This window comes from Eschscholzia californica, unplaced genomic scaffold, assembly GCF_041429995.1.
Source record: "Eschscholzia californica isolate CP2 unplaced genomic scaffold, dmEscCali1.0.p SCAF_3, whole genome shotgun sequence".
Classification (NCBI taxonomy): Eukaryota; Viridiplantae; Streptophyta; class Magnoliopsida; order Ranunculales; family Papaveraceae; genus Eschscholzia; species Eschscholzia californica.
Genome location: NW_028238420.1, coordinates 16,297,735 through 16,312,370, shown reverse-complemented (window position 1 = coordinate 16,312,370; position 14,636 = coordinate 16,297,735). Strand labels below are relative to the sequence as shown.

Below are 14,636 nucleotides of genomic sequence, written 5' to 3'. Positions count from 1 at the left end.
GGGTGTTTAACCTCTTAAGAGGAGCACCACACTCCTTCTCACCATCGATGTGTGATTGCTTTACAACACACCCTCCCAAGACCACATCACAGTAGAGCAAAACGTTTTGATAACGTGGTATAATGGTGCGGACCAGCCTCCTGCTTGCTAATGATACTGTTCGCTTTGACACACCTGGGCTCACGCTTTTAAAGGTCTCACTAGGGAAGGATGCTTAACCTCTTAAGAGGAGCATCACACTCCGTTTCACCACCGATGTGGGATTGCTTTACAACATTATTCACATTTTTCTGTCTATAATCCAACTTTCTTGTCTTTATAAGGTTTAGCGCTGAAGAATTTGTAAGAAAAATGAACCCTAGTGTTGGGGGGCCAGTGCAGGCGCACGACCCGTACCCCCTACCACAAGGGCATGCTTTTATGTATTGTCCATGTGTAGTCCATCTACTTTAACGGGCCGGGCGAGCTTAGGTTGTTCCTGAATTAGATTGACCCTTTTTTTTATGTTTTGAGTATTCTGGATTAGGTATCGAACTCTCAAGCTAACTTCTCACTCCTATTTTGTGGTGTAGAAATTTTAGTTGGGAGAATACGAAGACTTTTTTTTTTAATTGTTCAGCGTGTCTCGAACCCTTGACCTCTAGGATGGAAGATTATACCTCTTACCACTTCAACCAAGGGGTGTTGACGAGTACGAAGACTTCGAGTCAATCCAATTGACTTTATTGAGTTAGAAGGTATTTTAATTTTAACTCTAAAAAAGTAGTCCACCACCCTTTAGTGTAGTGGTAGGTCATCTCCCATGAGGTCTTGAAATCGAGTCTCGATCGAAGCAGTTTATCACCAAGACTTATTCTATGTAATTTAAACACTAAATAAAGTAGTTGTTGTCGGCCTTTAGGCCCTTTGTTGTCGGGCTTCAAGCCTCGTAAATAATTGGTTTAACTTTAGACGGTTGTCATGTTTATTACATCTTAATAATAAAGCCTTGCAACGACTAACGTAGATCGTAGTCGATTTCTCAAAAGAACTCTAAAAAACTAACGTGTTTGTTGTTTATCCCTAATCTTTATCTTGGATCTTCTTCACTCCACAACCACTACCTCCCACCACCAGGAGCGGAACGAAGGTATCAAATCACCAGGGAAAAACATGACTATAAATTAAATGTATAATTACAACCTAGGAAGTAATTGCAAACTATAATTCAACTATGATATTTTCATGCTTCAACAAAAAAAAAACTTGATATTTTCAGAATGGATCACAATAGCTCTTGTGCATATCTATATAATAAAACAGGTGGATGGTGTTGACTGGGACAAAACCCTGGATAAATCCGGCCGTCCGTCCCACATCAGCATTCACCTACACCCTTGGATTCACCCACGTCATTTGAGGAAATTTACGTATATAGACGGACACATCTGTTTCCCAGATTTCTAGACGGACACATCTGTTTTCCCAGGGAGACATCTCTTCTCAGTTTTCTCTATTAAAACAATGGCTTATCAAGATCGAGAATTATTTTGCTTCGATACTCAGATTTTTCAGTGCAGGGAGGCAAGGTCAGTTTGGTTATGTTTATCTTTGCTTCTGTTAATCTTTGATTTTGTTCATCAATTTTAATGAAATAAAAAATATCGGTCAGTTTGCTTCTGTTCATCTATTTTATTGAAATAAAAAATATATGTTTCTATTTTTTGAAATCTTCCATGTGAGATGATAGAAATGAATATTTAGTAGCATTGAGTTTATCCAATTTCGATTTTGATTGTGTTTGAGGTTTGTATTTTCTCCAATTTCGGTTTTGGTTTATCTTATTGTTGTTCATTAGACTAGAGTTCATATGCTCTCAAAGTGTTTGATAAAATGTCTCAAACACTTCAAAATCCAAGTTATCTTAATTTGCAATCAAGAATGTGAAGATATTCTCATTGTTTGATAAAATGTCTCAATAATTTTAGATAACAAACATGGAAAAAGTCTCATTTATAGTTTCTATTTTTTTGAAATCTTCTATGTGAGCATTGATTTTACTATTCATATGCAAATGGAGCAACAAATTCTCACCCATATCAACACAAAAGTCTCATCGGTAGCAATGAATATGCAGTAGCATTGATTTTACTGTTCTCGATTTTGATTGTGTTTGAGGTTTATGTTTTCTTCTCAATATCCAATTCCAGTTTTGGTTTATCTTACTGTTTTATTATATAGACTAGAGTTTATATGCTCACAAACAAAACAAGGTTAGTATGCTCACAACGTGTTTGATAAAATGTCTCAAACACTTTAAAATCCAATTTATCTTACTGTTATTGGCTAAAGTAGAGTTCATTCTTCAAGTTTAAAATCCAAGTTATCTTACTGTTGTTGGCTAGACTAGATTTCATATGCTCCAAGTTTGGATAAAATGTCTCAATAATTTCAGATAACTACAGTGGAAAAAGTTTGAAACAAATTTAGGCAAGTGAAGATATTTGAGACTAGAAAAATATATCAACCTTGGATGGAGCAAAATCTAATGTTGGCAGTGGACGCCTTAAACAACGAATGGACATATCTTCTCAGTTCCACTAGACGTATCTTCTCATTTCCCATCCTTGGTAAAAAGGTGACTTCTCCCTCATTTGTTTCATTTTTTCTTTCGTTTTTTTTAGAAAGGAAACCAGTTGAATTTTCTAGGGTTAGATGGTTGTGTTTTAAAGAGGAAGCCAGTCGAATTTTCACTGTTGAAACAAAAGGGCTTTTAGGGTTAAAGAGAATAAAAAAGACAAAAAGTTCGAAATCAAAATCTTAAATTGATGGTTAGAGCTTGAAAATCACTCAATCAATCATCTGAAATCAGAGAAGGTATGTGATACCTTTTGAAATCTTCGAACCTTAATCTGATTTGAATTTCAATTTATTTTCGGTGTTTTAGAGAGAATATTTGATTAATGTTTAGTTCAAGTTTGATTGATGTTGGTATCCGATTGTTCTTTGGTTATATTGTGTCGGTGTATTGTTATTTTTCTTAAATTGATGGTTAGAGCTCGAAAATCCCTCAATCAATCATCCAAAATCAGAGAAGGTATGTGATACTTTCTGAAATCTTCCTTTTCTCCATTGGCAAACCTTAATCTGATTTGAATTTCAGTTTGTTCTTGGTGTTTTAGAGAGATTGTTTGATTAATGTTTAGATTATTTGATTAATGTTTAGATTATTTGATTAATCTTCTTTTCTTGACAAAGTAGGTTGATTTTTTATGAGATTCTCGAGCTTTTAGTCAGTGTTCATGGTGAATTAGTCTTGATCTAAGTTACAGAAACTTAGTTGTGGGTTTTGTACTATCTAATAATGAATTGTCTGTAATCTTTTCCCAGGCCTTGAATCAAATTAAAAGCGTATTAAACGAACCAAATACAATCCCCCATCTCTTCTTTAGATATCATACCTTCACTCTCAACCCTTCCCCTCATTAATACCCTAGCATTTACACCATCTCCTTATTTGGATTTGTGTGCATTAGGAAAATGAAGTATGTAAAACAATTAGTTGACATAATAATGTATAGATTCTCCCTGCACCCTCGGAAAAAGACTATCCCAATTGATAGAAAACATTCATGCAAGTTATTCCGATCTTAGAATCTAGGTGAGCTCCATCAACTATATTCATGGGTGTTTTTTGTTTTTTTTTGTTGCATTCATGTTCATTTGGATTTAATGTTGGAAAGCTATGATTCATTTGCTTAAATATGAATTTTGTATGTCTTTACCATTTTGAAATTTTCTTCTTTGCTGAATCATTAGAGATTATCAAATGGAATAGTGGGTTTATTGATGACTTTAGTTTCATCCAAATCTAAAATGAGTATGTAGCTAAGAGTTTGGAACAAAAGAGTTAAGTTCATTTATGTAATTAATTATTAATTGAGTAAATTTTAATTGAATATTTCAGGTGTTAGAGAAAACAAAGATAGTAGTTTTGATAACAGAAGGGTTTGAATCTAGATCCCAACCTTTGTTTACTGGTATAAGCATGGCGAAAAGTTTTTAAGCACATACAAAGAGGGAGAGTAATCAGCATGTTGTACTGGTTTAGGGTCACTTGACTGTTACTAACATCTATGTGCATAAGCTGTTATGTTAGCTTTTGCTTTTGAACAATTTAAAGAGTAACTTCTTCAATTTGTTACATATCATATGTTATGTAGGAGGAATTTCATGGAGCATGTTTGAGTAGATAGATCTATGATTTTTTATGAAGTTTCTTAGTTATGTACCATGAACCTATGAACACAGGAAAATGAAAAGGTGGGAGCTGGGAGGTATATTCTTTCATGGAGGTATAACGAGTCCGATAGGAAAAACTCTGAAAAACAACAACAATATCAAATTATATATCGTCTCCAAATTTGAGAAGAAAGTATGTTCCACATATTTTTCTAACTTGAATTTCTTGTGTTTATGAATTTTCGTATGTTGGTTCTTGTCTTTTAGTCCCTAAATATAATAAATTCAGATTGCACAACTTCACATCTCAATTTAATTTGTGAGCTTTGATTTGTCTTCATTTCAATGGAGGATGGAAAAAACTTTGATTTGTCTTCATTTTCACTTTAACATATCTACGAGCAATACTACCACCACACTCATCGGAGGACAATGAGACTCATGCCTCCTTGCTCAACGTAGAGTCAGCCATTGAGATGGGGTCGAGTGAGGGTGTCATTTATAAAAATTCAGAATATAAAGTTCCTTTTTTTTTGTTGAGAATATGAAGTTCCTTGACCTATCTAAAACATCGTCTCTCACATTAGAGATAATGTGAGGGGAGTAATGAACATGATTTTTTTTTTTTTTCTGTCGTCGATCTTGTAGTGAAGAGCGTCATCAAGTAGCCCAATTTCGTTATCTTCATATGATAATTTGAATCTGGTTGAAAGCCCAAATCCCTTGATATTAGGGATACTCACGTTTGAAAGGTTTATAGTATATTGAAATTTTGCTTATTGCAAAAGAAAAAATGACATATTTCTATTTCTTTCTTCAATTTTTTATTTTCTCAATAGTTTATTCATAGTTACTTATTTTCACCGTGCCGAAGGCACGGGCAATAACCTAGTAAATTACAATTACGCAACCTAATAGCTTTTCACTATAAAAAATAATTTGGATTCTTCACAAAGATAACCAAAAGAGATGTTTTTTGGGATCCACGTGAAAGCAATTCTAGTATTTGCCAAACGGGGAAATCCTAACTATGCTCAAAATTCAATTTACACGCAACATGCATTTGGTGATTTGGATAGTTGATGTCTTAATCAAGATGCATTTAGTTTATTAACTTAACCAAATGAAAACTTGTTCGGAAGAAGTGGCTACCTTTCATGTCTTTGGGCAAATTCAGTATATGGGGGCTGGGCTCCCAAAATTTTGGTCTTACTTCACCGTCGAGAAACGAAAGAAGACTTCTATCTCCAAGCTTAGCTCAGATATAGCTCGTTTCTCTTTGGGTGTGAAGCAGTGTCAAACTAAAATACCCAACAAGCATTAGCTCTCCCTGAAAAGGAGGTGATCCAGCCGCACCTTCCAGTACGGCTACCTTGTTACGACTTCACTCTAGTCAGTAGCCCTGCCTTCGGAATCCCCCTCCTTGCGGTTAAGGTAACGACTTCGGACATGGCCAACTCCCATAGTGTGACGGGCGGTGTGTACAAGGCCCGAGAACGAATTCACCGCCAGCTCCCAAAATTCAAATTTTGGGAGCCCAACCTCCATACATGGTCGCCCAACCCGGGAGCCTCGGGGATGGGCTCCCCGTGGGGCTGGGAGCCCGGGTTGGGGGGCTCCCGGTGGGGCTGGGAGCCCGGGTTGGGGGGCACCCAGCCCCCAAAAGCAGCCGTTGGGAACTCCCAGTGGCAATTTGGGGTGGGTCCCCCCACCCCATTTTTCATGTTTTTTATTATTTTTCTTGTTAATGTAATAAAATATATATATTTTTTTAAATGTAAATCTTTTTGGATGTAATTTTTTCTAAATAGAATTTCATTGATTTTTTTTTTAAATAACACTACATTGATTGAAAATCAAATACACAATAACTCCCCCACAAACACATAATCGAAACACAATTCCCACACGTGTACACCATACATGCACATATTTTGGATTTGAGAGCCCCGACTTTGGAATTGAGACAAAGCCCCGGGGCTCCCAAAATTGGGGGTCCGAGCCCCACATTAGATTTGCCCATAGGAGATTTTAACTTTCTCAGAAATATAAGATTCAAATTTAGTTTTATATGATTTAATTTAAGGATATAGGAGAAGATGAAAATTGTGTAAAATTAATAAAAAGAAAGTTGATTCGGTTTTGACTCTCACAAGTAGGGGTGCGAATCGGTCGGGCTCGAAAGCCCACGGGCTTTGTTTCATCAGGCTCGGGCGAATCAGGTAACTCTTCCTATTGATTGTTAGTGTCTATGGGACCAATCACATGGACATATTTTAAGAATTGGGTGCCCGTAGCGCGCCCGAGCCCGTTAGAAGTCTCAGGCATCTCGGGTTATTCGAGTAACGGACTCCCTATTTCAAAATTTTCCTTTTAACTTGATGTTTTAAGGAAAAGTTTTCAACCCTCAAATAAAAGTTCTCCAACTCCTTTCCAATTCTAAATAAAGGATGTGAGACTAATACCTTTAGAAGTTTTACTTCACTTTACATCATTCTCTTCCCTCAAGTAATAGTCCCCAATCACTTTCTAATTTTAAACAAACGACATAGAACTAATAATTTCAAAGTTTTAGATCATCTCGCATCCTTCCCTTCTTTAAATATTAGTCCTTGTTCACTTTCTAATTCTAAATAGACAATGTAAGTTTAGTAACTTCATATGTCTTAGTTTAATTTATATCATTCCCTTCTCTTAAATAAAAGTCTTCAACCCCTTTCTAATTCTAAACAGAAGATGCAGGGCTAATAACTTCAAAGTTTTAGTCCGCCTTTCTTCTTTTTAATTTAGAAAAATATCTCCAAACCCTTGATACTAAAGAGCCCGTGTGAGACCATAACTTAAAAAATTTCAAAAATTTTAATTCACTTTACTTCCCTCTTGAATGAAAGTCCCAAACAATTTTTAACAATAAAGAGGTAATGTAAAATTAAACTTCAAAAACTAAATTTAATTTGGTTTCTCCATTTCCATTAAATAAGAGTCTCGTAACATCTTTTGTTTTTTCTTTTTTTTGTTGAAAGGTCGTAACATCTTTTGTTGCATTAAATAAGTGATGTGGGATTTTTTTTTTTAATGTGGGACTACAACCTTAAAGGCTTAATTCTCTTTACTTCATTCCCTCCCATAAATAAGAGTCTCACAACTTCAACAAAAAATAAAGGTTTTTGGTATAGGAAGAGCAATTTTTAGTAAAGGCAGTGCATTAGATAGGGAGAACATTCTTTTTAGAATAGGGAGAGATAAACACTATTTTTAAAAATATCCTAACTTTAAACTTTGGTCCCACCCCTGAAACTATTGTCGATCAAAAGATAGAGAAGAGAGAAAAATTATGTTCGACAAAAAATCTGTTCGTCGATCAAAAGGAGAGAAGAGAGATAAACACCCTTAAAATCTGTTCAACCAAAAAAGAGAAAAACTCCTAAATCTGTTCCTTTCGATCAAAGACAGAGAAAGATAAAGATGGATACCTAAACCCTAGATGACTAACAAAACACTTATCTCTATAGAGGGGTTTGTAATTCTTGTTATTGCTTGATTTCTCCATAGATTTTTAGGGTTTTAATACTGATTAGAGTAACTTTTGAAGATTCATAAAAGAATTTCGATTAGCATAAATAAAAATTCATGAATGAAAGTAGTGAAAATTTCATCCAGAACAACTAAAAATTTAAACAAATTTCGTCCAGAGCAGATGAAAAAACAGAACAATTTCAGCCGGCTCGGCAGAAATTTATTGTTTTGTTTCAGTGAACCTGGCCGAAATTTGTTGTATTTTTTAGTCATTCCCATTCAAATTTGTTGTCTTTTTCAGTAGACCCAACCGAAAATCCTTTACGAAACAAAAACGACCTAAAACCCTAAAACGTTTGTTCAACCATAGAGGAAGACAAGAAATGATTTTTCTTTACCTGAGACATATTATCTTTCATTATATGTCTTTGTTTAAGTCTATATTTTCGTTTAAGTCGATGCCCTCGTTTAAGTCGATGGTTTTGTTTAAGTCGATGTCTTCGGTTAAGTCAAAGGGCTTTTTTTTATGTAAGTTGCCTCCTTCATTAATGGTGGTTCCTCACCCATGAGATCTTGAGGCATCATTACAAGCTTGAAACTTAGACTATAGTGATGGTAAACTTTGCAAGTTTTTAAATACTAATGGTGATGTTGATAGTAGTGGCGATATTAGGGTTGGGTTGGTTATGTGAGAGAAAACTACATGTGAATAGAATATTAGATTTATAATTAATTTTTATCAAAGTCCTTTTATTTTAGCACTATTTATTAAATGATCCTTACAACGCCCTCCTTAAACTAATTTGGTAAAAGAAGAGCAAATGCACAAATCGACCGTTTTAAGACACTGCCTTTACTAAACATTGCTTTTCCTTTACCAAAGGCCAAAATAAAATAAAATAAAGGGTTTTTTGTGCTTACCCCCTCGTCACTAATTGATAATTGAGTTTACCCCCCTCAATAATGGGTAATTGAGTTTACCCCCTTGGACTCACTATTAGTGACAAAAACACAAAAACTATGTTTGACGTACGTGAAATAATTGCCACTACAAAGAACAATGCCACTATAAAGAACAACCATTCTTCAATATGATTCATATTAGGGATTCTACTTCGTTTTATTGTTTGATTTGGTTAGGAATATGATTAGTAAAGATTGATTTTGTTTTTATATTATTTACTTTCTGATTTTATTATCACATACCAAACATATCCTTAGTAGTTTTGACAAAAAGTCTAAATTCAAGGGGGTAAGCTCAATTACCAATTACCAATTACTGAAGGGGGTAAACTCAATTACCAATTAATTTTGAGGGGGTAAGCTCAAAAAACCCTAAAATAAATAAGAGTCTCACAGCCAACACGTGTGAAAGAATTCACATCCGAGTTGGATTATATAACTCAAAACTCACTCCTGTTATTCTAAGTCATGTAACGTAACTAGCTTATTTGTTCATAGATTTGCTAAAGGGTCGCAATTAATGGAGCAATAAGTTGGGCACAAATGGTTCGGGCGGGTGTCGGGCTCTTGCTGGGCGGGCTTATTGGGTCTGACATCATGCGAAGGGCTATGCCCATGTCGCGCCTGCTAGAGACCGTTGTGAATGGCCGGGTCAGCCCGACATCGTGCTTATTTTGCCCGCGGGCTATAACGGTCTGGACGATCACCTTCGGGTTTAGGGTTTTTAGACTGTTTTCCAATCCTACCCACAAGTGTCCGGCAGTTCATCGTGACTCCCAAGACCCAATTTATTTTTGTTTTTTCCTCTAAGAGTGCCCTTACACCATTGTCGTTTTTTTTTACAAATTTATCCACCTCATTCATTTTTTTCACCTCCATATCACTCTCTCACGTAACATGATTAAACCCTATATCTCACTTCTTCCTCACGTCTCTAGCAGGAGGTCGTCGACCGACAACCTAGATAAAAGTATTGTTCTTCTCCTCCTCCTACCACCACCATCGCTCCCACCACCAACACCTCTTCTCTCTCCTGACTTTTCTGTATCTACTTTTGTCTTATTTCTCCCTCTCATGGCTTCTCACATTCTCTCTAATAGTGTAGATCAAAAGACGAAGTAGGAAAGAGATAATTTAGAGATCCACTTTCCCTACTTGACACCTAGAATTTTTAGAGTTCATCTTGAGTGTTGCATTAGATATGCTCTAAGGAAGACCCTGTACAATATATATGGTTGTGGGTTAGATCATGAGATATCTAATAGCTCAAGCTGTCAATTTACGGTTGAGCGCATCTTTAATGAGAGACTAAAGAATAGCTCTAAAATTTGTATGCGTCAAGTAATTGAGATTCTCTTTAAGTAGAAAATTAGAGATCCTTTAAATATGTTTGTAATGCAAGTCTATAATTTGATTTTATTTGTGATGCACGTTACTTACCACTTTTCTATTGATCTCGCTCGTCAAAATCAGTAGCCAAGATTAAAATGAAACATTTTTCGTTTTTTCATTCACTTTAATCACCATCCTTCCTATTTGAGCTCCACATTTAGATTTTATTTCTCTCTCGATCTAAAATATTTTTTTATGTTTTTTCATCTGTCATGATATGGAATCTCAAGCACAATGCTGGATCTTCAGCTAAGAATCGAAGAAGTAACATAGAATCTGAAACCTCAGGTGTGACTATTACTGTTTCTATCCAATCACCAAGATTACGCATAAATATATGTGCACCTATATCTAAATTATTTCTCATGTTTTAAGTATGCCCATTGTGTGACCAAGCTTCGCATACGGGAGTTTGTTGTCATTGGATGTACTCTAGATACTCCATAAAAGATGTCGTGGTCTTAAAGCCCAACTGCAATTCGAACAGACACTTGTTAAAGGCAAGAAGCATCCAAAATGTCAAATTTTTATATGTGATGAATTTCTCTTGCTTTTAGGTGAATCCAAGACTCAGTTCTTTTTTATGGAGACAAAACAGCAGTGAATCCTATAAAGGCCAAAATTTAAAATAAACATAAATTGTGTACTAGAAAGAGAATTGAAGTACAACATCAATAGGAGACGTGTAGAAAATGAATTGAAGTACAACATGCATAGGGGATGTCTGCCATTTGCTAGTCTTGAAATACTAAAATCCCTACTCCCACATAAAATTAGCCCTATTTTGCTGTAGTCTGTAGAGATTTTAGTTTATCATGGGAAAACCAAAAGTGCTGCTCCAGCCCTCGAGTTTTACATTCTCCATGTATATGTGAACTTTCACAATTTATCTCCACGCCACCACATGATAAATACATATATTAATAATTTAATAGTAAAGCTTTTCGAAGAAACTAAAAGTGCAACCGTTTGTTACGTGTAATTTGTGACTTGTGTGATTTAAACATTGAATTTAGCCTATTTAGTAATAGTAAAACTATAGTTTTTGCAACAAAAAAAAAAACTACAACTCCAAAAGGAATACCTTTGGGTTTGATATGTTTTTTTTTCCGTCAACTATCAGTTTTAGTGGTTTGTTTGCCAACCACAAGCATGAAATTGACTACTTATTTGGTATATCATTGTCGTACAATTCCACAAGAAAATCTGCAATCACTCTTCGAATATCTCCAATCCATGAAATAATTTCAAGTCATGTTCTTTATGACATTTTCCCATGTTTAAAGCTTGTAATAATGACTGCCAATTTGGAAGAGAATAGAAAAGAGAGACTGAGATTTCAGGAATGATGGAGTGATTAGAAATGATATACTTTTTTTTAAGGTTTAGGAGATTTGGTTTGAGAGATTAGGGTTTGCAAGAGTTTTCTCGTGTTAGCTTTTTTTGGTGCACAATTTTAGGAGATTCAAAAGCAACATCAAAGAGCAATTTTGTGGAGTGTTTAAGATCGACAAATCTTCATCAACATGGTTTTATGTTTTTCTCTTTTTTTTTTCGATTACTTGTTAATCATTAATCGAACCGTGTATTTGATTTTCATGGGCTTCTTACTCTTCCATTTAGGTAGATGATGAACGACTAACATTTATTTGTTGGCCTACCTCCAAGGATCTTCCCACGTTTCAGCCACTTTGACGAACAAAGAGCTGCATCATAACCAAAAAGTCTCAATAGGTCCACCAGATAAAACTTTATGCAATCGTCGTTGCACGAACCAAGTTGACAACTGAAGTCCCGTCTTGTTAATGGACAATATTGAGGAATATACCATCAATAATAGCTTGCTTTCCTGCTAACCTTTTGAGTACTTATATAACTGAATATGACAACCACTTGTTAGAGTTAGAATGATCTGCCCAATCTGATACAAAACTAAATACAAATCAAACATATGGTTCTAGTTTGAAAATCAATATTAACGGAATTATATCACAAACTGCAGACTGGTATAGAGGGTGTTATGAAACGATTGAATTATAGTTATATGTCAGATGCCCAAAAAACATTCATCAGACATTGAGGCGCATGTTATTCCTTCCACTATTTCACATTTATGAATACAAAAATAATAAAAAGGGGATTAGTACAGAGATAGCGTCAAAAAGTAACTAAAAAATAGAAACTTAAAAAGAAACATGAAGAGCGCTTTAAGATCATAATTGACATTGCCTCTCATTCAGGACTATCCTGCGTCAATAACGTATCCACTCTAGTCCTACAAAACACCATTCTATCAATATGTTATAGGTTCATGTTGGACTTGCTAATCATTCAGACTTATTTTCGTTTAATGGGAAGATGATATTAACACCAAAGATTTTAGTTTTATAGGATATACATACAAGAACTTCACCAAAAACGTCAATCTTTAGGTACATGCTTATGTTAAACTCGAGTAACTAAACATTCCTATTTCTCTTCCTATAAATTTACCTAGATATTATATTTTAGGGTATTAGTGGAGGGGAAAACAGTAGTGGTCAGAAATTGTAACCAAATATATCTTTGGCGTGAACGGCGACTTGAAATCTACAGAACTTAGCTTCACCAAAAACAACACAATATTCACTTGTTACTCAGTTTGATATCTCTGTGAATAATACGCATGTGACAACCCCTTTGGACATATTATTTTTGGGTTATGCCTCTATCACGGAGATAGTCAATCCACATTAATGTGGCAGCTTTCGTAGACTTAATTATTGAGTTCTTTTGGTGGAGAAGCACTATAGATTTGTACAAAAGTAATTTCACATAAATTTGATAGCCAATCTTGATATTTTTACTTTATTTTTGTCCAATATTCCCTCTTTTTCTTGATTCTACCCCCTCATTGTAATTTAGCAAATTATTTCTTTATTTGTATACGTGATGTAAAATACAGTAAGCTTGCTTCTATCTATCAAACTATGTCTATAATGTCTTATCTTGTATCTATAATTAAGTAGTTACATGACTCTAATAGCTGTTATAGTACAGAGTCTAACTGATAACAGGCGCTCGGTTTCTTTGTACTACATTTATACAATATTCCTGTGTATTATTGCAGCAGAAAAGTCTTCTGAAACCTAGACATGTGTGACCTTGTAGCGCTCCAAATCCCAAATCTCAAGCCTCCGGCTTGGAATCGGAGATTTGAGACCTTCAGTTTACAAGATTGAATCCATGAGCAACGCCTACCATGAGTGCATAATCAATACCTGAAAAAATAAAATAATTGGGTTAAAACCAACTGCAGTAGATTTCCACAAACTTAAGTCTCGGCTAGGCAAGCTCCATCCCCAATCAAGGAAGCATTGCATTCATATTAATTATTGACATTATCTGAAATTCAACAGTGAATACTAACATAATATATCAGATATACCCAATTCCTCTCGAAACTAATAATTTATGTCCTTCGATTAATTATTAGGTTTTCAGGTTCTCGTATTCTAATCCAATACTAACCCTGATAATACAACCATCTTCCCTCTTTTTTCAGCAGATATAAAATATCATGCCTTTAACTAAGGTAAATCTTTATAGCACCAAACTTAACATGTACGTCGACAAACACATTATGTCAAAAGACACAATCATCAAAACCTCGTTCGGTATCTCAGACGAATACACAACAGACATTGGCTCTTATCAATAATTACAAACAAGTTCACCAAACAATTCAAACCACATGACAAGTCAGAAGGGATGATGCTCATAATAGATCATCACGTCGACCGCAACCTCAAACACGCAAACAATAGTAATAGTTAACAAACATCACCACTATAAGGTATCTACCTAGGAGATACATTGCCTAAACAACATAAACTATGTGAATTATCTAATAAATTCGTCCATTAGAGACTGCCTTGACACCTTACACAAAACCTATCATAACTCCTCACTCGGAATTTAGATTAACGCACCGTTTGAAGCGTCGGAAAGTAAATGAACATACCTTTCCATAAATATAAGATACACAAGCAAACTCATCACCTATCAGCACCAGATTCAATTTTAAACTAGACCGAGATACAATAGAGACTGTTCTGACACCTTGTACCAAAATAATCATAACTTCTCACTCGAAACTCAGATTAATGAACCGTTTGAAATACTAGAAATTAGACGAAGAGAGCTTTCCATCCATATAAGAATCACACCGAGATTCATCTCATATCAACACCAGATTCAATTTTAATATAGACTGACGTACAGTAGAGGCTGTTCTGACACCTTGTACGAAAACTATCGTAACTCTTCACTCGGAACTTGGATTATTGAACCGTTTAAACTACTAGAAAGTAGACGAACAAAAATTTCCAACCATATAAGAATCACAAAGATTCATCATCTATCAATACCAGATTCATGTTTAATCTAGACCGAGATATTATCCTCTATTGATGTTTTATGAAATTCTAGATAAAACTAATGTCTAAACCATTTAATCGTTCTCTAATGTGAATAACAATACTAAACCTATCATGGAATAAATT

At 35.0% G+C, this 14,636-nt stretch overlaps 1 long non-coding RNA gene across 1 annotated transcript; it reads left to right on the top strand.

Annotated features, from left to right (window-relative positions):
• The first annotated feature begins 1,476 nt into the window (after positions 1–1,476).
• Positions 1,477–4,230, top strand: LOC147548716 (uncharacterized). The gene is made up of 3 exons (XR_015238514.1): positions 1,477–1,568; positions 2,435–2,617; positions 3,947–4,230. It is a non-coding gene; the product is annotated as an uncharacterized LOC147548716 (long non-coding RNA).
• The last annotated feature ends 10,406 nt before the right edge of the window (positions 4,231–14,636 follow it).